This window comes from Tachyglossus aculeatus, chromosome 8 (assembly GCF_015852505.1).
Source record: "Tachyglossus aculeatus isolate mTacAcu1 chromosome 8, mTacAcu1.pri, whole genome shotgun sequence".
In the NCBI taxonomy this organism is placed as follows: domain Eukaryota; kingdom Metazoa; phylum Chordata; class Mammalia; order Monotremata; family Tachyglossidae; genus Tachyglossus; species Tachyglossus aculeatus.
In genome coordinates, this window is record NC_052073.1 from 10,863,888 (window position 1) to 10,891,653 (window position 27,766).

Genomic DNA, 27,766 nt, shown 5'->3' on the forward strand with positions numbered 1-27,766 from the left:
CAATCTGTGACCTTTGTACATGTGTTATTCTCCCCACCCCCATCTCCACAGCACTTATGTATATCTTTAAATCACATATTTAGAATTTTTTATTCATTATAATGTCTGTCTCCCCCTCTAGACTGTAAGCTTATTATGGGCAAGGAAGATGTCCGCTAATTCAGTTGCACTGTACTCTCCTAAGTGCTTAGTACAGTGCTCTGCACATAATAAATGCTCAATAAATACCATTGATTGATTGATGGTACTTAGTATTGAGGCAGATACAAGATTATCAAGTTAGACATGGTCCCTGTCCCTCACATGGGGCTTGCAGTCTAAGTCTAGATACTGTATCTACACTTTCTTACCTCCTTCACGAGGAATTGAAACAGCATATTCATCCTGGAAGGGCTTATATGACCAACCAGTATGCTCTCCGGTTTTGAAGAGAAACCAGAGCATGTCATGTGACTAGACAACCCTAACTGCACTTGAATGCAGTCTCTGGTTGAGCTGGTTCTGCTGACATTACCAATTTGCATGGCTTAGTTGCCCATCAAGGGTTTTTACCCACCTGGAAATTACTTTGACCCGTGCAGTGCAGTGTTAAAATCAGTTTTTAATATTTCTTCTTACATTTCTGAGGATTTCTCCACGACCACCTCTTGCACAAGCATTGGCCCTTGCCACTCTGACTCTATTACACGTAAACCTCGCCATTTCTCTTCTAGACCAGTTGGTCTGTGATTCCGATTGGACCTAGAGGAGATGGTGAAGAGCAAAGGCCAGAGAGAGGTGATGAGGTTAGCAGAGTGTGTGCTGTCAAATTAACTTCATGTAGGACCTGGGTTTCTAATGCCGGTTCTGCCACTTGTCTGCTGTGTGACCTTGGGCAAGTCGCTTCACTTCTCTGGGCCTCTCTATGGGACAGGAACTATGTCCAATCTAATTTGCTTGTAACTACCCTAGTGCTTAGTACAGTGTCTGACACATAGTAAGCGCTTAATACCACAATTATTATTCTTATTAGAGATAGTAATAATGATAATATTAATTGTGGTGTTTAAGTGTTCACTGTGTGTCAAGCACTTTAGTAAGCGCTGCGGTAGATAGAAGATTATCAGGTTCCACGGGAGGCTCAGAGTCTAAGTGGGAGAACAGATATTTAATCCACATTAAATACAAGGAAACTGAGGCACAGAGGAGTGAAATGACTTGCTCAAGGTCACACAGCAGGCAAGTGGCAGAGGCCGCATTAGAACCCAGATCTCCTGACTCCCAGTCCTGTGCTCTTTCCGCTTGGTCTCTTGAAGTGGTGGCAGGTATCAAAAAAAGGTGGAGTTGGCTGGCAGGAAGGAAGAGAGAACTGGGCGACCTTTTTTGAGAGGTCAATTCAATTCTTTTAAAGTGGTAAAATGTGGATACTGTTTCTGCTCAGCGGAGACCCACTTTTTCACTCTTGCTCTCTGTCGGTATCACAGGAAGCTATGAATCAAGAGCGAGACCATTTCCTCAGGGAATCCCACTTCAACAGTGAACACATTTGGGCCTCTTTTAATTCCCCAATCCCTCCCCTCTCAACCAGGCGTTAACAATCTGCCGCACTCCATCTCATTTTAATTGTAAGCCTGGAATTCCTTTATTCTCTTCAATCCACTTTTTACCAGGGCATGTGCTTGGACAGAGTACATAAAGAAATTCTTGGAAATTGGAAAGCTTCTCATTTATCCCCTAACAAAGATGTACAGGTGAATGATAATTTCTGCCAGGTGATTTCACGAGAGGTTCACGGGCTGAAAGTTTTCAGGCTCTAGTCCTCCAGAGGGCAGTCCGACGCTACACAGTATTTCATCTGGAGAATTGATTCTATGTGTTTCTAAGGAGGAAAAAATGCTTGCTTGCCCATAAGAAAAAATGTGTTCAGCATAAAGAACACTTTATATAAACTTTGCTTTGGCTCAGGCTGAGAGGATCTCTCTTCTCATTTCTTTAGGCAGTGGGATAACTGCCACTGCTAAGAAGAATATTGCAAATCCACACCACACAGAAAAGTTCCGAAAATTCAAAAAATGTGTGCTTTTCTCAGTTCCCTAGATTTGCTCTTTTTTTCCCCCTATTATGGAGTTCTCCTTTTGGGGATGCAAATGCGAGTGTAGACAGCGTCAGGAGGAAAAGAGAATTACGGGACACACATGCACAAATAATATCTCAAAAATAGTCTTTCAACATTAGGAGTAGTAGCAGAATAATTTTTAAGTGCTCACCTAATGTGGTGCACTGTATTAGATGCTTGGAAAATACAGGCTAATGAGGTGGCCTGACCACACGGTTCTTATACTCTTTTCCAGATTTTAAGTTCAAAAGACAAAGACTTCCCTCCCTCAGTTAATTTTCTTCCTCCCTCTTTAGCTCTCTCTCTCTTTTTATTTCTGCCTCTTCCCTCCCTTCTTCATCAAATCAGGCATCAAGCCAAAGTTCTTGACTTTGCCTTCCCTATATGCACAGCCGCTATCAATGATCACCAAGGGTTCTCATGTTAATTCTATGGCTTCAAGGAGCTGTAGAACAAGGCCTTATATTCTGCCTGTGTTTAGCAAGAGAAGATGCAATCCTCTGTCTTTCTTTTCCTCAAGGTTGCTCTTGCTGAAGCCAGGAATCTTTGACTGAAGGAGTTCTCTAACTGAAGGATGGTAACAGAGCAGTCAACCCTCCATGTTCCATTAAAGCAGGTCTACGGAAGTGTAGGAGTAATTGCATTTATTAAGAATCAACTGTGGGGAAAGCACAGTGCTATAAGCGAGATCTAGTAGAAAAAGCGTGGGCCTGGGAGTTGGAGGTTGTGTGTTCTAATCCTGGCTCTACCCCTTGCCTACTGTGTTACCTTTGGCAAATCACCATAGGCCTCAGTTTCCTCATCTGAAAAATGGGGGTTAGAGAAGCAGTGCGGCCTAAGGAAAGATCGCAGGCCTGGGAGTCAGAGGATGTGAATTCTAATCCCAGATCCACCACTTTTATGCTGTGAGACCTTAGTCAAGTCATTTTACTTTTCTGTCCTCAGCTGCCTCATCTATAGAATGGAGACTAAGACTGTGAGCCCCATGTGGGTCATGGACTGTGTCCAACCTGTTTTCCAACTTAATACAATGTACATAGTAAATGATTAACAAATACCATTAAAAAATACCGTTCTCCCTCCCACTTCTGCTATGAGTCTCGTGTGGGTCCTGAATTTCTTGTATGTGCCCCAGCTCTCATTAAGGATGATAACAAATGCAAGAGCAATAGGACATCATGGCTCCTTGTGGCTCATTCCAAAAGTCTCAAAAGTTGCTGTTGCAGCCACAGTCACAACTGTCCCAGTGTTCCAAAAGTTTAGAAGGGGACACACTGTCAGACTTACTTTTCCCAGGCTGAAGCCTCCTTGCTGACCTCCCTGCCTCCTGTCTCTCCCCCACTCCAGTCCGTACTTCACTCTGCTGCCCAGATCATTTTCCCACAAAAATGTTCAGACCATGTTTCCCCACTCCTCAAGAAAGTCCAGTTGTTGCCCATCCACCTCCACATCAAACCAACCAAAAAACCCTCCTCACCATTGGTTTTAAAGCACTCAATCACTTTGCCCCCTCCTACCTCACCTCACTAATCCCCTACAACCACCCACTTTGCTGCTCTAATGCTAACCATCTCACTGTACCTCGATCTTGTATAACTCTTGCCCACATCCTGCCTCTGGCCTGGAATGCCCTCCCTCCTCATATCCTACAGACAATTACTCCCTCCAGCCCCCACTTCAGAGCCTTACTGAAGGCATATCTCCAAGAGGCCTTCCCTGACTAAGCCCTTTTTTCCTCTTCTCCCATTTTGTTCTGCATTGCCCTGACTTGCTCCCTGTATTAATCCCTCTTCCCAGCCCCACAGCACTACTGTCCATATCTGTAATTTATTTATTTATATTAGTGTCTGTCTGCCCTCTGGACTGTAAGCTCCTTGTGGGCAGGGAATGTATCTGTTTATTGTTATATTGTACTCTCCCAAACAGAGAAGCAGCGTTTCTCAGTGGAAAGAGCACAGGCTTTGGAGTCAGTGGTCATGGGTTTAAATCCTGGCTCCGCCAATTGTCAGCTCTGTGACTTTGGGCAAGTTGCTCAACTTCTCTGTGCCTACAGTTACCTCATCTGTAAAATGGTGATTGACTGTGAGCCTCCTGAGGGACAACCTGATCACCTTGTAACCTCCCCAGCATTTAGAACAGTGCTTTGCACATAGTAAGCGCTTAATAGTAGTAGTAGTAGTAGTAGTAGTAGTAGTAGTAGTACGGTGCTTTGCAAGCAGTAAGCACTCAATAGATACCATTGAATGAATGAATGAATGGAGCAAGGGCCAATAGGATGCGGAGGGAGGGGCTGCCTTTCTTTCAGGGGACAGGCCCTGGTGGGGGACTGGTGTTTGGGATCCATTTGTGTCCCCAAGCTGAAAGGATAAATGACAAATGAGAAGCAGCGTGGCTTAGTGGAAAGAGCTTGGGCTTGGGATTCAGAGGACGTGGGTTCTAATCCCACCTCTGCCATTTGTCTCCTGTGTGAACTTTGGCAAGCCACTTCACTTCTCTATGCCTCAGTTCCCTCATCTGTACTGTGAGCCCAAATGGGACAACCTGATTACCTTGTATCTATCCCAGCACTAAGAACAGTGCTCTTGCACATAGTAAGTGCTTAACAAATACCATCATCATTATTATTAAATGAGCAACTCTAGCCAAACAGTTGTTCAACTGTCTTCTAGGTTTGAACAACTTTTCACCTGGTCAGAGAAGCCGACATGGGCCTCTGGCTCTTCTGGTAAGCTACAGTTTGGGATAGTGAAATGCCACTCTGCTATAAGCTGCATGCAAGGATTGGAATCTCAGCCAACCCTGGGAGATTCCGTAACCTGCCATCCAGGCCGTGCAGAAGTAATTAGCTGCAAAAGCAAATAGGGAGGCCTCTTCTATTTTAATTGGCTTGGAGCCACTAATAAGCAACACCTCCTTTTCTTTCAACACCTTTGGGGGTATTTAGAAGGGAAAAAAACTATTCTAACCTACAGTTTCTGAAGATTGAAAGCTCTCCCTGCCACCCCACTGCCCAAGGAAGCTCATTGTGGGCAGGGAATGTGTCCGTCTGTTGTATTATACTCTCCCAAGCACTTAGTACAGTGCTTTGCACACAGTAAGTGCTCCATAAATACAATTGAATGAATGAACTTTATTGATCATTTAGATCTGCATTTTAATAAACAAGTATTGAGTGCTCATGGAATACACAGTATTCTTCATGCTTCATGAAGCAGCAGAACACAGAACTAGGAGTTAGGAGACTTGGTTCTAATGCCACCTCCATCACTAGTAGGATCTAGTAAGCAAGTTACTGACCCTGTGCAGAGCACTGTGCTAAGTGCTTAGGAGAGTACAGTATAACAGAGTGGGTAGACATGTTCCCTGCCCACAATGAACTTTCAGTCTAGAGGGGGAGACAGACATTAAATGGATTAAATTATGGATATGTACACAAGTGCTATTGGGCTGAGGAATGGCTGACTAAAGGAAATATAAAGGAAGTTCCATGATGAGCTGGTGTATCTTCCTCTCAGGAACCTATCCTCGGCATCGAGACCTCTCCAGATACCCCGATCTTCCCGAAGCCCAGGTAAGCAAACTCTGTCCCTGCCTCTGGCCTGGAATGCCGTACCTCCTCAAATCCAACAGACAATGACTCACCCACATTCAAAGCCTTATTCATTCATTCAATCGTATTTATTGAGCGCTTACTGTGTGCAGAGCACTGTATTAAGCGCTCGGGAAGTCCAAGTCGGCAATATATAGAGACGGTCCATACCCAACAATGGGCTCACAGTCTAGAAGGGGGAGACAGACAACAAAGCAAAACTTATTTTGTGACTTATTGAAGTCACATCTCCTCCAAGAGGCTTTCCCTGACTAAGCCCTTCTTTCCTCTTCTCCCACTCCCTTCTGTGTCACCCTGGCTTGCTCCCTTTATTCATTCCCCTCCTCCCAGACCCTCAGCACTAATGTCCATATCTGTAATTCATTTATTTATATTAATGTCTGCCTCCCGCCAAGATTGTAAACTTGTTGTGGGCAGGGAATGTGTTTGTTTATTCTTATATTGTACTCTCCCAAGTGCTTACTACAGTGCTCTGCACACAGTAAGTGCTCAATAAATGTGACTGACCAAATGAATGGCTGCCCCTCAGGCTGCTGTTGCTGCATCTCCCAGCCAAGCACTACTCTTTCCCCCGGGTCAAGGCTTCGGTCTGGCCACCTTGCTTGTTCATGTCCCCTTTCAGGTTATCGTTCAGCCATTTCTTAGAAGTCCTTTTGTTACCCAGTCTGCACATTTCCTGCATTGCCAGAAGTTTTGCCTCAGTGGTGGTGAGTTGATTGCATCCCGGGACCTTGTTGTTAGCCACTTTGCCACTCTAGGTTGAATATGGTCTTAGAGAATGTGGGTGAAACTGCTCAAGAAGCTGGATGGGTGTTCTCTCGGCCATATAAAAGGTTGGACAACATTTCAGCTTTTCAGACCTTATTAGTAGTGTAAGGGCATTTATTGAATGGGCTCGTTGGGTGCATTGCATGAAACTGGGGAAGCAGTGTGGTCTGGTGGAAAGAATTGGGGCGTGGAAGTCGGAGGACCTGGGTTCTAATCCCATCTCTGCCATTTGGCTGCTGTGTGACCAGTTACCTTATCTGTAAAATGGGGATTAAAATTGTGAGCCTTTGGTGGGACTGGAACTGCATCTAACCTATATCGATCCCAGCACTTAGTACAGTGCCTGGCACATTATAGGCACTTAACAAATACCATAAAAAGCAATCAAAGAAAAATTGAGCACTTAGGAAAGTACAGCAGAATTACTTATTCTCTTTCCTATTGAGACTGTGAGTCCCATGCAGGATAGGGACCATGCCTGACCTGATTACAGTCTTTTAGACTGTGAGCCCACTGTTGGGTAGGGACTGTCTCTATGTGTTGCCAATTTGTACTTCCCAAGCGCTTAGTACAGTGCTGTGCACATAGTAAGCGCTCAATAAATACGATTGATTGATTGATTGATTGATTAACTTGTATCTACCATAGTGCTTAGACAGGTGCTTGACACATAGTGAGCGCTTAACAAATACCATAAAAAATGAAGCACAAACGAGAAACAATTTCAGTGATCCCTGTTGCCGCAAATCTCCCTCAAGCTGTGCTGGCTGCCTTGATTTCATTTTCTACTTCCTTATAAGTGCACTAAGTGCCATAATGCAACTGTAAAAAGATTTAAGGTTTGAACCCTTTCCTCTTCTCTTATTCTTTGGAGGTTCCAGGCAAAGACTTTCAGACTTCCTAAGCCCAGATTAAATCTCTAGTGGGGCTGGAGCAAAATTCACCTTCTCTGCACTTTATAGCAGAGACTGGATGGCAAAATATCTCATCATCTTCTTCCTTCCCCTTTTCCCATCTCCCATTTTCAATGTCTGGAAATCATTGTCCCAGCCCAGTGGCTGGGGAATGGGAAGGGGAGGGAAGGATGCTGCGGGCCACTTCAATGTTCTTCGGAGTTGGGTCAGTGTGGGCAGGTTTTGTACCATTCACGATATCTGTCCTGGCTTCCCTGGTCTGCCCCGCGTTGCCATTATTTCTAAGTCAGTGTTCCGGAAATCTTTGATAATAGGAATGAGTCAGAACAGGGAAAGGGGCTTTAATCAGGACTAAAAAGGAATTGTTCCTTATTTCTCTGAGGAAAGCAGTTTTGGGCAAGTTTGTTTAAGTAGGCAGACAAATAGAAATGGGCTGAGATTAACTGAGGCCATTCCCTAGAATAATAATAATAATAATAATTATAGCATTTATTAAGCGCATACTATGTGCAAAGCATTGTTCTAAGCACGTGGCCTAGCGGAAAGAGCATGAGCCTTGGAGTCAGAGTACCTGAGTTGCAATCTGGCTCTGTCAGTTGCCTGCTGTGTGACCTTTGTCAAGTCACTTAACTTTTCCTCAGCTGCCTCATTTGTAAAATGGAGATTGAACCCAAGTTCCCTCTCCTATTTGGACTGTGTCCCATGTGATTAACTTGTATCTGCCCCATCACTTAAAACAGTGTTTGACACACAGTAAGCATTTAAATACCATTAAAAAAAAGAAAGCAGAGGCCAAACACTATTACAAAATAGTTAGGCAAATAGAAATGGGCTGCGATGAACTGAGACGGCTCCAGGGAAAAACTCTCTCCTGGTGGAACCCTGGACTTTCAGAGGTTTAGGGCATATAGTCAGTTCTCTGTGGGAGGGACATGTAAGGGAAATTCACAGTTCATCCCCAAATCCCATTTCGTCACACATCCAGCAATTTCAACCTCTCCCCCTGCCGGTCCATTTTCCAGATGGGCTAACAATGACTGACTGGAGTTTTTCCCCTTGTCCCTTGCAACTCATTGGTGAAGGTGCTAATGAGTTAGGAGTGAAATGGCCAACAGCAGTGATAAAGAGAAATCATGATGACTGGTTAGCTCATAAACCGAGATTACAGCTGGGAAAAAGTCGAGAGTGGTTTTAGGAAATCATGGTGAGCTGATGACCCAGGAATTCAATGTTTGCTCCAAATCAGCCTCTCCATCAGGATGGAATGGTCATTTGCTTAAAGTGGAGAACATTCGGCTTCAGAGTTCTTCAACCCAAGAATCAGGCCTATAGATGGGTTACCCGAGGATTGGATCCTTGTCACCAAAGAGTGATGTTGGTGATGAGGTTTCCCATTGAGAGTGTCAGAGGAGCCTCGTTCTTGAGAACCTAATAATAATAATAGCAATTATAGTAATTGTGGTATTTGTTAAGCACTCACTATGAGTCAAGCACAGTATTAAATGCTGGGGGTAGATACAGGATAAACTGGTCAGACACAGTACCTGTCTCTCATGGGGCTCACTGGCTCAATTAGGAAAGAGAACAAGTGTGTAATGTCCATTTTACAGATGAGGAAGCTGAGGCCCAGAGAAGTGATAGCCCAAGGTCACACAGCAAAGTGGCAGAGCTGGGGACTAGAGCCCAGGTCTTATGATTCCCAGGCCTGTGGACTTTTCTCTAGGCCATGCTGAAATGAGTATAGTAATGATGGCTTGCCCAGCACCACTCACACTTGGTCACCTTGGCCAGTCCTGTCCCAGCTGGAGTAATGGGTGTAGTGAGTGAGCAATGCCATATGTACCCCAACATTTTACCTACAAAACCTATTTGTGGGCAAAGTGACCCCGGCATAGTGTAGCACCTTAACCCTGCAGCCGTAGCTTGCTGTTGGTTTGTGGGAAAGAGCATGACTCGAGGAATCAGGACACCTGGCTTCTAGTCCCAACTTTACAAGTACCTACTGAGGCCACAGCATTGGTGTTCATCAGTGCTGAAAGTTTCCGACCGAAGAAACAGGGAAGCAGCATAACATAGTGTGTCTTGGAATCAGAAGGTCATGGGTTCTAATCCCGATTCTGCCATATGTCTTCTCTTTGGCCGTGGGCAAGTCACTTCACTTCCCTAAACCTCAACTACCTCTTCTGTACAATGGGGATTAAGACTATGAGCCCCAGGCAGGACAGGGACTGTGTCCAATCTCATTTTTTTGTGTCCAACCCAGCGCTTAGCACAGGGCCTGGCACATCCCACCTCCACCACTTGTCTGCTGGGTGGCCTTGGGCAAGCCACTTAACTTCTCCGTGCCTCAGTTACCTCATCTGTAAAATGTGGATTGACTATGAGCCCCAAGTGGAACAACCTGATTACTTTGTATCTACTACCCCAGCACTTAGAACAGTGCTTGAACCTAGTAAGCGCTTAACAACACTACAATTATTATAATTATTATTATTGCTGTAGTAAGTGCTTAATAAATACCAACCTTGATGGGACAGGCCCAGTGGGAATTTTGAAAAATAGCTGGCTAGCCTAGGCAGTGAAGACTGCAGTCAGTCAATCAACAGCTACCAAGGCAGCTAAAGAATACCTTGCTGCTAAGATGCCCATCAGACTAGCCTAAAATAGAAGTCCCTTTTTATTGTTTGTTAACTGCATAATGAAGCACTAACCCTTCCTGTATGACTTCACAACTTAAATGAATGTGAGGAATAAGATAACCTTATTGCTGGGACTCCTTCAGCCTGAAGTAAACAAGTAGGAACCCAGGCTCAGTGCCTGAAAATAACAGATGCTGTTTCTGAAAGAAGGGGCCCCTCTTTATCTTGGGCCTCCCTGCACTTCACCTTTTAGAGATGTCATGAGGATGTTCTTGAGAGTGCAGATGCAGAAGTGAAAGTTGTAATTGTCAGTTTGTACCGGAAGAAACTTTCTGTGCCCTTTGCCAATTTCGAGATGACTCTTCCTTCTTTTGCCCCAGGGGTCTTGGGGCCAGTGCCGGGGAAGGCAACCAGTGTGGGAGGGAAGAAGTTGGGGTGTCCCTGGTTACTTGGACCAATCTAAAGTAGGACGTGGGGTGGCAGAGGCACAGCCACAGGTGTGTCTAGGGAAGGAACAGATGGAAATTGCAAACTCTGCTGGCAGGATTATATTAGCACAAAATAAGGTAGCTGAGGTCTGTTGAGTAACTTTGCTGCTAATGGGGGTGAACCAGTTAACTCCTCTTGCCAAACACAAGACTTTAAGGAGCCGTCTGATTTTCTCTTCCCAACATTTGGCTCAGAAACTACATCTGGCCATTGCATGCTTACCAGGAAGTGTTGTAGCAATAGGAGAGTATGTTTTACAGGGAGAAAGGCAAAATCGGCAGGGCTGAGAAGTAGGAGACATAAAGCGTGGTTTCTTCTTCTGGGAGCCTAGGGAGAATTGGATCTGCCATTTTACTGCCCCACAAATGCAGCCTGCCCAATAGCATAATTCAAGAAAGGTTCCCTGATGCTTAGGTGAAATGCTTCTTTCAGGGGTAAATGTCTTTCCTCCACCCTCCTCACCATTTCATTCATTCATTCAATCGTTTTTATTGAGTGCTTACTGTATGCAGAGGAGTGTACTCAGCACTTGGAAGCATACAATATAACAATAAATTGACACATTCCCTGTCCACAGGGAGCCTTTGGTGGTATGAGAAAATGGGCTCATCTTGGAATTAAGCTTTCTGTGTGTAATGTAGGGTCTGCAAAAGACATGTCACGGGGGAAATCCAAGACTACTTTTCCTCTTTTCTAAGTTATTTTTAAAACTAAGGCTTTTGTCACAGTAGCATGTATCAGAACTCACCTGTACACCATTAGGGAAGGTAGAAAACTGGACCAGCTTAATATGTCCATGTTCATTTTTACGTGTTCCACTTCAGATGTGCTAGAATAGGTCGTGTTTTGAGTTCTAGGCCGTAAACTCATTGTGGACTGGTAGTGTGTCTGTTAACTGTTAGAGAAGCAGTGTGACTCAGTGGAAAGAGCCCAGACTTGGGAGTCAGAGGTTGTGGGTTCTAATCCCAGCTTTGCCACTTATGTGCTGTGTGACTTTGGGCAAGTCACTTATCTTCTCTGTGCCTCAGTTCCCTCATCTGTAAAATGGGGATTAAAACTGTAAGCCCCATGTGGGACAACCTGATTACCTTGTTTCTACCCCAGTGCTTAAAACAGTGCTTGGCACATAGTAAGCGCTTAACAAATACCAACATTATTATTATAATTATTATTATTGTTGTATTGTACTCTCCCAAGCACTTCGTACAGTGCTCTGCATGCTGTAAGCACTTAATAATTGGACTGAATGTAAGATTGGAAATAACCTTTCTCTAAATGCAGGACTATCTTTCGACAGTGAAACATCCATTGGATGAGGGAGTTTTTCTACTTTGGATCATTCAGGTGGGCTTCGCTTCCCTTAGGAATCTTCGGCATCCAGAAAAGCCACCTTGGGCAGGCCAAATTTATTGTAAAGTCAGTCCTTACTGAGTTTCATTGCCAAGTAATAAATACCTTCATCACTTTCTGGATTCTTTCAGGCATGCGTACTGGGAAAGCTTTGCTTATTCTGTAAGGTTGGTTCTAATCCAGAAAATTTATAGGTGTGTGCTCCCAAGACGGCATTGACTTCATGTCTGTTTTTCTAAATAATAATAATAATGATGGCATTTATTAAGTGCTTACTTTGTGCAAAGCATTGTTCTAAGTGCTGGGGAGGTTACAAGGTGATCAGGTTGACCCACAGGGGGCTCACAGTCTTAATCCCCATTTTACAGTTGAGGTAACTGAGGCACAGAGAAGTTAAGTGACTTGACCAAAGTCACAAAGCTGACAATTGGTGGAGTCGAAATTTGAACCCATGACCTCTGACTCCAAAGCCCAGGCTCTTTCCACTGAGCCACGCTGCTTCTCATCTATACCTGATCTGCTGAGATGATTTGACTTGTGTTTTCTGCCCCTTCTTATTCCCTGGTTTCCTTTGTCTGGAGGCATTTGTTTTTTCATATATGTGTGTGTAACTATACATAAATGCACATATATGTATATTAATAAGTATGTATATATGTATATATATATATTTTATATGTACACATTTGGCCTTTGTATTCAAAGAACATGCTCACATGTGAATGGGACTGAAAAGACTGATGTAAAAAGGATATCATTTTATGTATAAAGCCAGATTCTTGGACATTAGTAGGCTTGGTTCCACACTGACCTGTCTGTTTTTGATGCTGCCTCCTGCAATGGGCTCTCAGCAGGCTTCTGTTGCTTATGTTGCATTGATTGATTGAAACTGTATGTCACCATCTCTCTAAAATGATTTTTTCTTGCTCTACAGATATGCATATCCTCCCTTCCATTTTCCCATCCAACAGCTGTTTGGGCATCCTGTTGCCATCCATTCTCCCCCCATGCTCCCCACCCAGTGAAACTGTGTTGCTGTGAGCAATGCTTTGTTGCTGGTAAGCCAATCAATTCAGGAAACGGTCCCACTGAAAAACCAAGACTGGTTTTGCACCTCCTAAGCGGGGCTATAAAATGATGTTCCCCATTTTCTTCCTTAAAGCTTCCTTCCTTCTTGTTTTGCTGAAGTGAACGGATCTTATTTTAAATTTCAGTGTGCAGGAAAGTCACACAAGATGGACATTTTGTACTTCCATTTATGCTCCTGTTTGTGTCTTTCCCTTTTGGCCCCAAGATACAAATTAAATGACTCAGCTCAGGTCTTTGGCTTTGGTAACCTGGTTAGAAGAGTCCAATCCTCATTGTTGAGGATTTGAGTGTTCTAGCTCAAATGATTGGGAAAATCTGCTCTGGCCCAAAATAATCATCTTTACTGACTAATTTGGTCTGTTTGTTTAAATTTGCAGACTTGGGTAAAACCATAATCATCTGTCCTGAATTGACTTTGGGAATAAGAGAAGCTCCCCCATCCAGCAATATTTAGTGTAGAAAACAAGAACTCCAGTATTTCTAAAGGTAAGCGATGGTCATTGGTGAGTTTGAGGAAGACAAAATGAGGTAGTTGCACCAGTGGTTCTTTAGAAAGATAATGTGGAGAGGAAAGCATTTAAATCAATCAATCAATGGTATTTATTGTTTACTGTGTGCAGAGTGCTCTATGAAGTGCCTGGGAAAATACAATAGAGTAGGTAGCTACATTCCTTTCCCTCAAGTTGCTTATAATTGTGAGGCCCAATTCCAACAGGATCATTCAAAAGGTAGTTATTCAAAGGTAATTTGGGGATCTTGGGATTTAACAAACCTGCATTTTTATATTCAATTTTACATCCTGTAGTCAAGTCTATGTTAGAGTTCCTCATTTCTTCCTACTAGGCTGATATTTTTTCATTTCTAAGTTCATGCCAAGTCCCTGATCTGCTCCTCACTCTGTAATGAATTTCTTCTCTTTTGTCTCCAGAAGTTACCTGGTTGATAAGAGTATCAGATAGATATGAATGTCATGGATCCGATTTACAGTGCACAAAATAAGGTGGAAACTTGTCAGATGCTAGGGTGCAATTGTACTCTTAGGATAGTGCACTGCACACAGTAAATGCTCAGTAAAAATGATTGACTGCAATTGCTTATTTACTCTCTTCACAGTCCAAGGAGCCTTTTTAGATGACATTAACAGGTTAGCTATCTACCTGATTCCAACTAATTAGATTAGTCAAACCTGTACTTCATTTTCATGAGCAGATTTGGTCAGTCTATCCAAGTCTTAAAAAGACTATTCAGGTCAGTAGCTTCAGGCTGGGATCCAGTGTTGATGTTGCACTAGTTTCTCCTAGAGGCCACAGAAAGGGGTGATGGTTCTTGATGTCATTTCATCTTTAAAAGAGGCCTTTGGAACCAATTTGCCATTTCAGCTGACCTATCCCACTGCTAAGAATAAAGGAGAGTCTTGCAAGGGACTCTATTCTGTGAGCTTGTTTGGGGGCAGGAATGTGTCTGTTGTAACATTGTACTCTCCCAATTAGTACAGTGCTTTGAACACAGTAAGCACTCAATAAATACAATTGAATGAATGAATGAAGGGACTGGAACTGCTATATTACTTGGGAGAGGATGCAGCCTGGAGCCCATTGAAATCATCTTGGGAAGTGAAAAATAGCGACATACTATGGTTTGGGCTGGGGCAGAGACAGGACTCCCAGGAATAAAATTCCTAATGTTTGAAGAAGTGAACCCCGGAACGGTTTCAGGTTTCCATCTCCTGCTAGGGTAAATACCAGGTCAGAGAAGAAAAATCAGCCACCTAGATCCTATTGAAGTCAGCCCCTCCGACGGAAAGATACACGCACACAACTCATCACCCAACTAGAAATTGCTGTCTTTTGTTTTATTGCTAAACGCACAATACAAGCTATATAAAAATATTTTACAAATAGCAAAAAAACTCATTGAATTGGAGGTCAAAATGTTTTGCATAGGAATGTAACTCATTGAAACCTTTTTTAAAGGTAAAAACTTTCAAAAAATTAGAACCACAGTCCAAAAACTGTTACTTTTGAGACACTTTTTCACTTGGAGAGTGTTGTATGTTGAGTACAGAATTAACTGGATGCATGTATGTGGTGTCAGTGAACATCTAATTGGAATTCTTCTGCTTCTAGGTTCACCGGAAAGGAATGGAGTTGCTGTATTTAAGTACTGTTGTTTGATTCTATCTTCTATATTCAAATGCAGATCTGGTTGAGGACTCAGATACTTGAACTGTAAATAGCATTCAAAAGTGATCATTTCTGTCAATTCCATCAATCTAAGCAGCCACTTTGGGAGTTATTCAGCTGCAGTCCTGGCTGGCTCAAAAAGAGAGAGACTGTAAGTATAGATTCTGATCTCTTCCTCCCCCTGTTTTTACTCAGCAGCTGATCATTCTTCCCCCTAACAGTGGCTAGCCTTTTCATTTTCAGCTTTCTGAGAGTCTGGTCAGAGACCAAATCAACATTTTCTGATTTTCCCCAGGAACAAGATTTTACTCAGGGCCCAAGTTCTGTGCTCCTTATACAGGTGACACAGGCCAGTGGCATCCCTTTGGCTTGGGCTTCTTTCCGCTCTTCCAAACAGTTATGGGCTCAATTCAGTATTTTACAACTGCTCAAGAGCGATCCAGACCTCAAAGCATGACCCTACTTGAGGATCTGTGAAGATGCCCTTATAAGGGTCAAAGTAGCATGTTGGAGAGAGATTTTTTAAAAACTGGTAGAATAGTTAGTTTTCAACACCAAATGGCAAACACTTATAAAAGAGTGTTCAACTCAGAATAAGTGTGAGTTCTTCCCCAGCCCCTGTGTAGCAGGCTAAGGATTATTCACCCCATACAAGTGCTCTGAGGAGGACTACCCCAGCACATCTGAATTTTGTGGGCCCAGGAAAGTCAGGAACCATGCAGGGATTGGACTTTCTGGAACACTGGTCCGGCATCCATGTTCCAAAACCCCATGGCAACTGAAAAGGCCGAACCGGATCCCTCAGCCCCCTTTCCTTAGGGCACACTAAGCCATGTCAGCTATAGCCCCACCATCTTCCCCTCTGAAGAGTCGATTAGTTCTCTGATACTTTAGTCCCCTTCCATTTGGAACCTTTTTTGGCAGGATAGCCTTCTCTCATCACAATCGTTTTCTGAGTTTGGGTGTTTGGAATTGAAACGAAAACCTGAGGTGACCATACCCAGAGAAAACCCAAATCACTCACTTGTAGGCTTCTTCCAAGGTAGGTGTTTATAAATAGGGTATGGATTTCAGGGGCAACATTATTAAAATTGGGTTTAAATTTCAAAAAACTTAAGTTTTCTCAAATTGTATTCTCACAAACACTGCACAGCTGGTGCTTCTTCAGTAACATTGTATTTGAGTGACCCAGAGGACTAAATAAATCCTGGACAGCATAGTTAGCTGGCAGTGGTAAAACAACTTTGCTGGATTTGGGGCACTGGACTCCAGAGAAACGGCTAGTCTTGATTTTGACATGTGGACTATATTTTGAATTGAAATGAATGGAAACCGTCATAGAAGAGGTAACCCAAAACAGACCATGGGGACCAGTTATCCCAAGAAACTTCACACTAGAGGGAAGGAAAATCATCTAGAAAAAAAACCACCCCCCAAAACTTAGTAAACATTTAAAAATGATTGAGCCTTCTATAGCTTCCTTTCCCAAAGGCTTGTCAGTGTTACTCATGACAATGGAAATATAATTCATCACACAAACATGCCAAACCAAATTTAAAAACATCTCCAACAAAGAAATGAGGGTTCTCTCTTCAATCCAATGCATTTCTCCCCTGTCTACTCAAACACTTTATTCCAGCAGAAGTTTTTCTGGAAAACACATTCTATAGGATACACTCATCCAGTATCAAGAATAAATCATTTCTGATAGGGAAAATTTCATCAACAACTACATAGAAAAAATAAGACACTGGAAATATTTCAAACCGACTATTTATAAATATTTCTGATCAAAAAGGAGTGAAGTATGTGGGGCAGATTTAAAAGCATAGATGTTTTAAAAAAATACAGCTTACAAAATATATTTTAATAACATGCTGGCTAGTTTGAGAACTGTTTAAGATATATTATCAAGCAGCAGCATTTTTATAAAATAGAGAATAATAGTGCTACTTTTGAAAATATCCTACATTCAGAAAAATGGTGCATTTCTACTAGAAGAATGAAAGTGATACATATTTACATAAGTATGACCAAGCAAGTGCAAACCCTGACTTTACTACATTCTTTCTACACACATGCAATAGTCCTTTCCTGTTACTGCTGTTCAGGTCTCGTATTTTGCTCAGTTCTCTTGGAGAAACTGGCCTGTTTTTTTTTTCTCTTCATTGAAAAGAATGAATCAGAGCAATTAAATACTCTCCTAGCAAACTTTCTTTCCAGCATTTGTAACCCCCAAACTTTGCTGGTATGCCAGCTCCTGTTACACTTTCTCTACCCGTTTCTGTTGCAAGACGGATGAGGGTGTCTTATGGAGATATTTGGTAGAATCATTTATGGAAGTGCATCCTGCAATCTGCAACTAAGCCATGTTGGAGAGGGAGAAATATAAACAAAGGTGAGAGTTTCAGTTACATGAAATCCCGTTTTGTTAGCATGATATAAGACTGATGGAAAACCCATTTGTCTTATTCACTCAGTGGACAATGCTGTTGGAGAGAGTTTGCTACAATAGCAGGAAGGCACTTTGGTAAAACATTCAGATATCTGAGGAAAGTCTCAATTCCCTCATGTGCAAATATGGCTATCTTCCAGATAAAGTGAGAACAAATTACTCACCAAACACTATTAACTCTTCCAAGGTGAACCTAATATTTCTACAGAGAGAATTATTTTGTATTGCTATTAATACTAGAAATATTGCTCAGAAAAAAATTAATAATTTAGTATACTCTTCAGCATTGCTATATTAATGTCTGTTTTGTTTCAAAGAAAACAAAGCATAACTGTCTTGATATCTCCTTCCCCCTTATTAGAAAAAATAAATAGAAAGCATTGATTGAATGAATACATATTAATGGACATAAAGCAGCATACATACTAACTAAATCTGGCTCCATAAAGACTAAGTTAACCTCTCTGTGAAATTTAGTACTTGCTTTGGGTCCTGATCTCAGCAGTGCAGTTCTGTTACTTTCTGTAACTTATTGAGAATTTAATGATGCAATGTCAGGATGAGGTGTGGACCTTCTTGGGTATTTCTGGATTACTATGAGAATAAATATATTCCATAAAAAGCAAGACTCTATAGAAGTCAGATGAAGCATATTCTGGTGCCTTTTCCCTAGAACCTTAATTACCAAGCAACAGAAAGCAAGCTATGTTTTCATCAAGCGAATGGCCACTAAAACAGAGACAACCAATTGACATTTTTCTTCCCTTAGCTGGGAGTGAAAAATACTCTTAAAAAAACAAAAAAAGGAACAAACAAAACAAAAACAAAACCCAATAGACTGGGGTCATGGGCTCTCCTGATCTTTAGAGAGTGCTAAAACAATTTGGTTTTTATAACCTGTAATCCATTCTGGAGTGGATTTACCAGGGAACTGGGAAACAACAGGAGCCCAATTTTGAGTAGGTTATAAGATGTGCTCAGAAAAACATCTGCATGAAAAAGAAAGTTAAAACCCCACAAAACCTGACAAGTACTTATTTTGTGGGTTTTGATTTGTTCTTTGCAAAAATTGCATGATACAGGGAAACTATCTAAATGTCAATTATTACAAATGTGCAGTTGAGATAAATAGCTTGAAAACGTAACAAAGAAAATTCAAACTGAGCATTTTCATCTGGCTTTTATCCTAAAAAAAGAGTTAGTGCTGTTTAGTAATTAATAAATACTGGGATTTTGTTGTAGATTGTAATTTCTGGTTCAAGCTGATCCTGAGAGGAACTTCAAACAGCCTAAGATAAAAATCTCTCTAAACCTGCTATTCCTGTACATGTTCTTTGGTATAACTAGGACATTTTTAATTTACTACATCTGATCTGTATTTTTTCATTTTTTTTTAACATGGAGAGAGTATTGGTAATAAAGGAACTTTGGAAGACCTTGTAGATTAACTTTCCAAAACGAGGTATTATATCTTTTAACCATCCTCCTAAAGCCTAGGACAGTGTCATGGTCGTAGTCCCTCCTCAGGAGACATTGCTGGGGAGGAGGATGAAGGTGGTGAATGATACCAAATGGCCTAGAGCACCACACCTTATTTGACTTCAGTATTTTTGAAATGGAATTCTTGGGGGAGGAGTTAGGGGGAGGAAACTAAGTTGTGAAACAATGCAAACCCAGCCAACTCTTATACTGTCGCCACAACTTTTAACGGTTGCCAGTTCTATTTCCCTGGCATCTAACTGAACTGACCTGAAATATGCACGAGTAAGAGCTGCAGGCATCAGGTGAGGCACTTTTGTGGTGATCCCTGAATTAGGTCGATTAGTTTGTTCATTTAGGTGAGGGGGAACCAAAGTGGCAAATCCAACATTTGTTCCCCTTGAACTTTGCCTTTCATGTCTCCAGACACTACTGGGAGGCAGTGAGAACTTCTTTCTCTTGGGCAGTGAAATGGGAGTCTTAGTACTTGAGGTTCTCTGTTCTTTGGCCCCCAAACTTACTCCCATATGTCTCACAATAAAGCTTTCATCTCAGGAAAAAACCCTACTAAAGCACTTACTAATATTGATTGCCTTATTTAACAAAATATCTACTGCACTCTCTTTGTTACAATATCATTAGTCTCTGCTCTATCCTTTCTATGGTACGGTATATTTTTACTACACATGCTTTTAATACTTTAAGCAATGGCATTGTTTAAACAAAACACAGAACAAAAAAAGGAACCCTTAAAACTTTAAAAGCCATTAAGATGTACAAACTACAGGTGACAGAGAAATATCTGTAGCCTTACTTATGTTTGTTAACATTCTTTGGTATATTAAAAACTACATGTTAGCACCGGGCCTCATGCATGGATTATTCAAGAGGCTGTCAGGAAAGTTTTACCTCTAGCTTTCTGAAGGCCTTTCAAAGCTGAAAAATAAAGTAATTAAAACTTAAAACATCACAACTTGAAATAAAAATATCTAATAGATGCCCTGGTATTAGCCATAACAATTTCAGGACAGAAGAAAGAAATTAAAATAAAATTTTGGATGGAGCAGACTACAGGCTGGAGTAGAGTAACCTGGAGGAACAACATTATATTTTTCATCTTCTCTATTTTACCATGGGCTTCTGTTTTCCTCTGGCCGGGCACAGGAAATATTAAATGTCTTTTCCTTCAGATTGGTTGACTTCAGCACTCTTTTCTCTCAACAGACACAAGAGTTCTGACCTGGAAAACAGCATAAGGGCTGTGATTTCATTTGGTAAGGAGGCACATCTCTGGTTTTGCCTTTTCATTTCCTCTGATGACACAAGTGACTCTCTCTCAGGGCAGTGCTCCGTTGGACTGATTTTTCTTATTCTTAGTTTTTGCAGCAGGCATGAGTACTTTGGTTGAAACGCCCATCCATTTTAAGGTTGTACAAAATGATCTTTGAAAAAAAAGGAAGAATGGCCTTTGCGATGTTTACAGAGAGAGGTGGTGAGCATCTTAATCAAGAACGTCAGCTTTATGCCAATACATTGTTTCGTCATGTTCAATCTGGGCTTTGAGATGAACGGTAAAGGAAAGAGAAGGTGGTAGCAGGGGCGATGGGAGACTCCAAGAGTTCAGTTTCGGAAGGATTCAATATATGTTGTCTTGCTAATTGCTTCTTCTACGTCTGATTTCTGGCAGGGAGGCCAGAAAATTCCTTCCTGATAATCTCATTAACTACAAAATAAAAGCGAGAGAGTGGGGGGGAGGGGTGGGTGAGTGAATACAGATAAAGTGGATTTAGGTTACTTTCATTAATCTAAACCAGAACCTCTTGGGTTGAGATAGTTTACGTGCTGATTTAGGGAATCACTCAGTTCACCTGCATTTAACATAATAAAATGGATTTTCCTTCTGAAAGGTAACATTTCTTTTTTTTTTTGTTTTGACTGTGTAATAACAGGTGGGCTGACTTTTTAGAGGTGACTACAAAGGCACCAAATAACAGTTCCAGAAACCGTGAAGTTTGAACACACAGTGTGGTTTTAGAGTAAATTAATAATCTCCTTCATTTCCATCTCTCCCGCTACCATCTTTGTATAAACCTTCAGCAAAATTTAAGGATTTACCCGTTCAAAGATACAAAACAGACCTCTGAACAACATGTTACTGCATGCAGACAAGGGAAGAAAAGGCATGTCATTTAATGTAACAACAAAATAGAAACTGACTTAGAAAAATTACCATTGAGGGAGTTTTTCAACAAAAATTCATCCCTTTCTGACACAAATTCTCAGTTTTGCATTCTCCCTTAATGGGTGAAAATGAGAGACAACAGCTAACACAAAGTGGTACTCTGTGAACTGGGGCAAAGGAGATGCTACTGAGAATCAAAGGCCCTGAAAGAGTTAATGTGCACTGAAGGGGTAACTTCCTTTTTCTCAGGGCTGCCATGCATCACCTCAGGATCACCTCAGAAATATCTGGCTCCACTGTCACTGTTAGTGATGCAGGGCATGGAGGAATGGAGGAGTGGGAAGAGGAAGTGGAAGCTGCCAGAAATTGGGAAATAAGGGTGACCACTGAGAATGGGAAATCAGCTACTTGTGGATTTTTTTCCCCCATTTAAAAAATGTGTTCCTTTGTCTTTCCACTATGTTAGAAGCACATAAACTGGAGTGTAATAGCCATACCTTTTTGGTATTACTCAAACTGCCTGGAATTTCACTTTTATTTCCTTTGGGCTCATTCTTAAAGCTAGAGAGTGGCTTCCCTCTTGATCCAGTCCCCAGACAAGACATGGGCTTGCATATTTTTAGTGTGTGGGTGTTAAGCTTGCAAACCAACAAGATCTCAGTAAATCTCTGCCTCAGGGGTGGCAGTAAGGCCTACTGGAAAGGGCATGGGATTGGAAGTCAGCAGACCTGTGTTCTAGTCCCGGCTCTGCCACTTCCCTGTTGCACGACCTAGGGTAAGTCACTTTGTTTCTCTGCACCTCAATTTCCTCTTCTGTTAAATTGGAATTAAATATCTGCTCTCCCCTCTGTTTTAGGCTGTGAGCACTTTGTGGGACAGGGATCGTGCCCGATCTGAGTATCCTGTTTCGACCCCAGAGTTTAGGACAGGTGCTCGCCACAGTGTAAGCGCTTAATAAACAACATTATTACCATTAATATGCCAGAATTTGTTATTATAAATAATAATAAATTCTAGGATAGATCAAAGGAAAATCTCCAAAAACTATCATTCACCTCAATAAATGACATGGCATAGGGGAAAGTGTCCGGGCCTAGGTTCTAATCCCAGCTTTGTCACTTGCCTGCTGTGTGAACTTGCTGTCATTTATTTTCTCTGTGCCTCACTTTCCTCATCTGTAAAATGGGAATTCAATACCCGGTCTCCTTCCTCCTTAAACAGAGAGCCCCATGTGGGATAGGGACTGTTTCCAAACTGATTAACTTGCATCTACCCCCAGTGTTTAGAACAGTGCTTGGCACATAATAAGCAACAAATGGTATGGTATTAATACTATAACAACAAAAAAACCACCCAGAAAAACTACATACACCATTCTGAAGCATGCAAGGAGTTGTTCCATACAAAAAAAAAAGACACAATCTTCTCTCTGTCACATATAGCCTATGCTTGTACAATTGCGGGTGTTAAGGGATCCTAATAGAATTGAAGTGAGAAACTGCTACTGGTTGTTTTTCATAGTTCAAGGAGGAAATGTTTGACCACAACCAGCTCTTTGTAGGAACATTGCTGACCACTGACAAGCTCATCCAAATCATTCCAGGCTCTAGGGTGCAGGATTATTTTTTTTAAAACTTTTTACAAAATGGAGCTGTAGTGAAAGCAAACTGCCAGTTGGAGGTGAGATTGGTTTAGTTTCATGGTAAGCCTTTTAAGCCAGGATTTGAAGGGCTTCCTGTTTTCTCAACCTAGGAAATGAGAGGAGTAGATCATTAATGGAAACTTTGCAGTCTCTGCTTTCTAAAAATAGAGGTAAGGTGAAAGAAGTGGGCACTAATGACTGCATAACAGGGTCATTTCCTTTATAAAAACAAGTGGGTTGGGACTTCATCAGGCATGATTTATCAATACTTTTCCTTTTACTTAAAGCCACCCACCTAATGGGAGGAAAAGGGAGAGTTTTCAGCCTGCTCAAAATTCCTTTTCACGTAAACAGAGCAAAATTGGTGAAATAAGAGAAAAAGAAACAAGAGAAAGCTTAAAAAAATATTTGAATCTTGCTCATGGGTTTTCCTTTCAATGATGACATTATACCTCACTCTGAATTCAAACCTATGCCGCTCCCATTTGCAACTTTGCATTGCAAATAACTCTGATTCAAGACCTCCCTTCCAAAGTTCCTCTTTGTAAAGACATTTGCCTTTTTGGAACACGGACCTCCATTTTCGTTTCTCTTCATGTAGATGAAGATGGGGATAGGCCCCAGCCAATTAAGAAGTCAACACTGTTCGCCTTCAATCGCAATGACTACACCAGCAAGCTCAAGGATCGCCTCAAGGGAAGGTGACGCACATAGGCGGTGGAGTAGCATCCAAACCTCACTCTTAAAGGGTTTAACCTTCTGTGGATGCACCCAAGATGCCCAACTCTGAAAGCTGGGCCATAAAAGCCAAGAAAATTTGATATACCATGGTGTTCGCCTCCCTGCCCAGGCGCTTTGGTTGAGCAAAGGGTTGGATTACATTATTCACTGCAACCGTTTATGTAAATCAGGACTATTTTTAACCAGGCTTCTGCCCAACATGTTCAGTACGTTCAGGGCATTTATTTAAAGTGGCAGGCCCAAAATATTTTGGGAGCCACCCCGGAGATGAGGTTCATCTACAAAATATGGAGAGCAGTAAAAGATGAAACCCTGCGAGGAAATGTAGGCTGCCTTATACATGTGATGATGAATGAAGTCTTCCCCAGGTTCCACAAAGGATGAACCACAAAAGCTGGTCGAATTGGGATTTGAGGCAGAAGAACTTGTCCTTGACCTTCCAAGGAACACGGGGCAGAGAAAAAGGCAAATAACTACACATTTTTGAACTTGAACGAATATATCCGCCTTCCACGATCTCCTCAACAAGGATCAAAAAACAACACATTTCTATAAAAATGTACTCTTTTCATTCTTCTTGCTAGACTGTACAGTGTAAGCTTATTGTGGGCAGGGAACGGATCTACCACCTTTGTCATATTGTACTCTCCTAAGCACTTAGTACCGTGCTTTGCACACAGTAAGAGCTCAATAAATACGACTGACCGATGACCATGCTGAAGGGCACAGGATTCTAGAAGTTAAGTAAAAGATGAGGCTTTCAAAGTTGTTAAGCAACTTGGCCGCCCTGAGATGAGTCTTTAGAGCCAGCATGTCAGCCTGGCACTCACCCCTGGATCCCCATCCTATTGTGACTCTGGGAATCAAGATGATTTGCTCATCACAGCCCTTGTAACATTAGTCACTACTGTTCCCCTCAGCCTTGACAACTTCGTGGTTCCCTGCTACACTGCTTATATTCCAAGGACAAAAGTATCCTTGGGAACTTGTATCCTTGTTCCCAAGGACAGAAATCAGAGCATCATGTTCCAGTGAAGGTAAGACCAGGTTTTCTACAGGACGTTAAAATAAATCTTACCACCTCAGCTGAGGAGCAGTGTTGGCTTGGAGGACAGAGCAGGGGGCTGGGAGCCAGTGGACCTGGGTTCTAATCCCAGGTCTGCCAGTTGCCTGCTATGTGACCTTGGGCAAGTCATTTAACTTCTCAGTGCTTCAGTTTCCTCATCTGTAAAATGGGGATTTAATGCCAGTTCTCCCTCCTACTTAGATTGTGAGCTCCACTTGGAACAGCGGTTGTGTCAGACTCGATTAACTTGTATCTACTTCAGTAACAATAATAATTATGGTCTTTGTAAGTGCTTACTATGTGCCAGGCACTGTACTAAGCACTGGGGTGGATTCAAGCAAATTGGGTTGGACACAGTCCTTGTCCTACATGGGGCTCACAGCCTCGATCCCCATTTTACAGATGAGATAACTGAGGCACAGAGAAGTTAAGAGACCTGCCCAAGGTCATACAGCAGACAGGTGGTGGAGCCAGGATTAGAACCCTTGACCTTCTGACTTGCAGGCCTGTGCTCTATCCACTATGCCATGCTGTTTGTCTGAACAGTATTTAGAAAAGTGCTTGAAATATAATAATCAAATGTGGTATTTGTTTTATGTTGGGTTTTTTTATGGTATCTGTTAAGTGCTTGCTATATGCCAAGCACTGTACTAAGTACTGGGGTAGATACAAGATAATCCTATCCAACATGGGGCTCACAGTCTAAGTAGGAGGGAGAGCAGGTATTAAATTCCCATTTTGCAGATGAGGAGACTGAAGCACAGAGACATTAAGTGACTTGTCCGAGGTCACCCAGCAGGTAAGGGGCAGGACTTGGATAAAAACCCACGTCCTCTGACTCACAGGCCTAACAAATACTACTGAAAAATAAACTGTAGGGAAAGAAAAATGCAACTGGTTTGAGCTTGTCTCCTAATTATGCTCCACATTGGGTGATTGGCCATTTTATGACATGTTATAGTTTTAGTTCTGCCTTCTAAAAATTAGGGTTAGAGTTATCTCAGGGGGTCAGCGGCCAACCTCAAAGTGGCCAAAAGGGAGCCAGAGAGCAAGTATTATATTGTAACAGTGGTAGGGTCGCTGGGCTGCCTCAGCTGCTATCCCCGGAAGGGTTTGGGTGGAGCATCAGCTACTGCTTGGGTGCTTTGGAAAATACATCCAACAATCTCACAGAGTAAATCTGGGTCAGATGTGGGATGTCCTGGGAGCCTCGCAGACCATCGTTTCCTTCTAGTCCCTATTTTTTCCCCATTAAAGGCATGAAAAGGAAAGTAAAAGGAGGAAGTGAAAAGCAAGTAGAATGAATCAATAAAACTTGTCACATTAACAGAATAAGTTGGCCAGAGACGAAGGGGTTGGTCAGTAGGGTGTGATGTGGAATGGATCTGAAATTCATCTTATGGCCAATAATGGAAAGGGATCATTCTTTTGTCTCCAGTTAACACATCCCTTCCCGACCTGTCCTCCTAGAGAGGATCCTAATGCAGCAAAATACAAACTAAAGGAGCAATTCTGTGGGTCAGATGCTGCTTCCAGAATGGCTGGCACTCCATTTTGTTCAACCTCTCTCACCTCCAAAGGCATTCAGGAGCACTGGATGGCAAAATATGCAAAGCACTACTGATGCAATCTAGCCTAGAAGGGCATTTGCTAAGAAAAAGGAAATATATGGGGGTTCTGATGCTTGGATCTTTGAACGCTCCTTTTGATGTCTCTCTAGTGAACAAATAGAAATGAATGAAATGAGCTTTCAAGAGGGAGATGAAGTTACCCAGAGACTGCACTTCTACTGCACTCTTTCTGTTTGCTAAGTCGACTAGCAGCCGCTCAGGAGGCCAAGCCAATTTTCTACCTCCCATCTTGACTGTTTTGGGGTGAAAGACTCACGCAACTGGTCATGGCACTCAGATCAGCTCGTTGGCAGCCAATGGGGTCTTTCAAGTGATCAATCATAAATAAACACACAGACAATTAAGAGGGACTGGCTGTCCTGGGGAATCTGGCAGTCATCTATTTCAGAAAGTCCTGCTCCGTTAACATTTATATAACAAAGTACCAGTACCCCAGCCAAGCCCCAAGAAATTATGTGCCTGAAAAACACAGACTCTAATTGGAGGAAAGAACTTCTATTAACTATTAGTAGATCCAAACAGAAGCTCTGGTCTTAGGCTTTCGTGGGCTAGCAGAATTGTGCCAGGCTAAGGGAAAAGACCAGCTTCCCAACATTGAGAGTACTGTGTTATCAGAGAGGTAGGGGATGAAGCATTTATGGACTTTTATGGCCAAAGAATGGTGGCCAGACATATGAATTTATGCTTGTGGAGCAATTTACAAGATTGTAAATTGGTAGATTTACACTAGATGCTAAGCTCAAGGGCAGGGATCCTGTCCACTAACAGAGTGGAACTCTCCCAAGCACTTAGTACTGTGCTCTGCACAGTGAGCACCTAGCAAATATCCCTAATTGCTTACAAGGTCACCCCTCAGACTTGGGTCACAGTAAGGGGAGCCTCTATCAAATAAAGCCACTTCTTCCAAAGGGGATGTTGTGCCCATCTGGTAGAAGCACAATCTAAATGCATCCATCTTTGGGAAACGGGGCTATTGGGAAAAGGAGGTGAAAACAAAGTTGAAGTTCAGCTCAGGCTAAAAATACTTACAACTAAAGATCCTCCTGAAACATGGGTTTCACGAGATTCAGATTAATAGGAGCTGCACTACAAAGGAAGGAAAAAAAATCTACTAATAAATTTCTGTAATAAAGATAGCATCGATCCAAGGAGTCTCTCTTACTTTCTGGGGGAAAGGTACCTAATTCTTGAAATTTCACTATATGAAGGACCTGAGCAGGGAAACCATGTGGCATCACCAAGGAAGGACATGCTAAAGGATGATGCAGACCACATCTGCATCTCTTCTGCAGATTCCCAGGTACGGCATACCCACTGCTACCTGTGGGATATCCTGATGGGACTGAAGGGGGGGACATGCATTAAAGCAGAGCTACGTAGCATAGGGAGAAAATCCACAATGCAGGGGTGACAGGAGAGTCTTATGTTACTTT

At 42.2% G+C, this 27,766-nt stretch overlaps 1 protein-coding gene across 2 annotated transcripts in view; it reads right to left on the bottom strand.

Moving 5' to 3' along the window:
- Positions 1–19,291: 19,291 nt before the first annotated feature.
- The window catches only part of NFATC2 (nuclear factor of activated T cells 2), a 117,942-nt gene continuing 109,467 nt past the window's right edge, over positions 19,292–27,766 (bottom strand). Inside the window, exon 10 of one of the 2 annotated variants that reach the window (XM_038750147.1) lies at positions 19,292–20,311. The gene's annotated coding sequence lies outside the window, so the exon portion shown is untranslated. Of the gene's footprint in view, positions 20,795–27,766 lie in introns of both variants that reach the window. The other variant, XM_038750146.1, reaches the window with a different exon arrangement.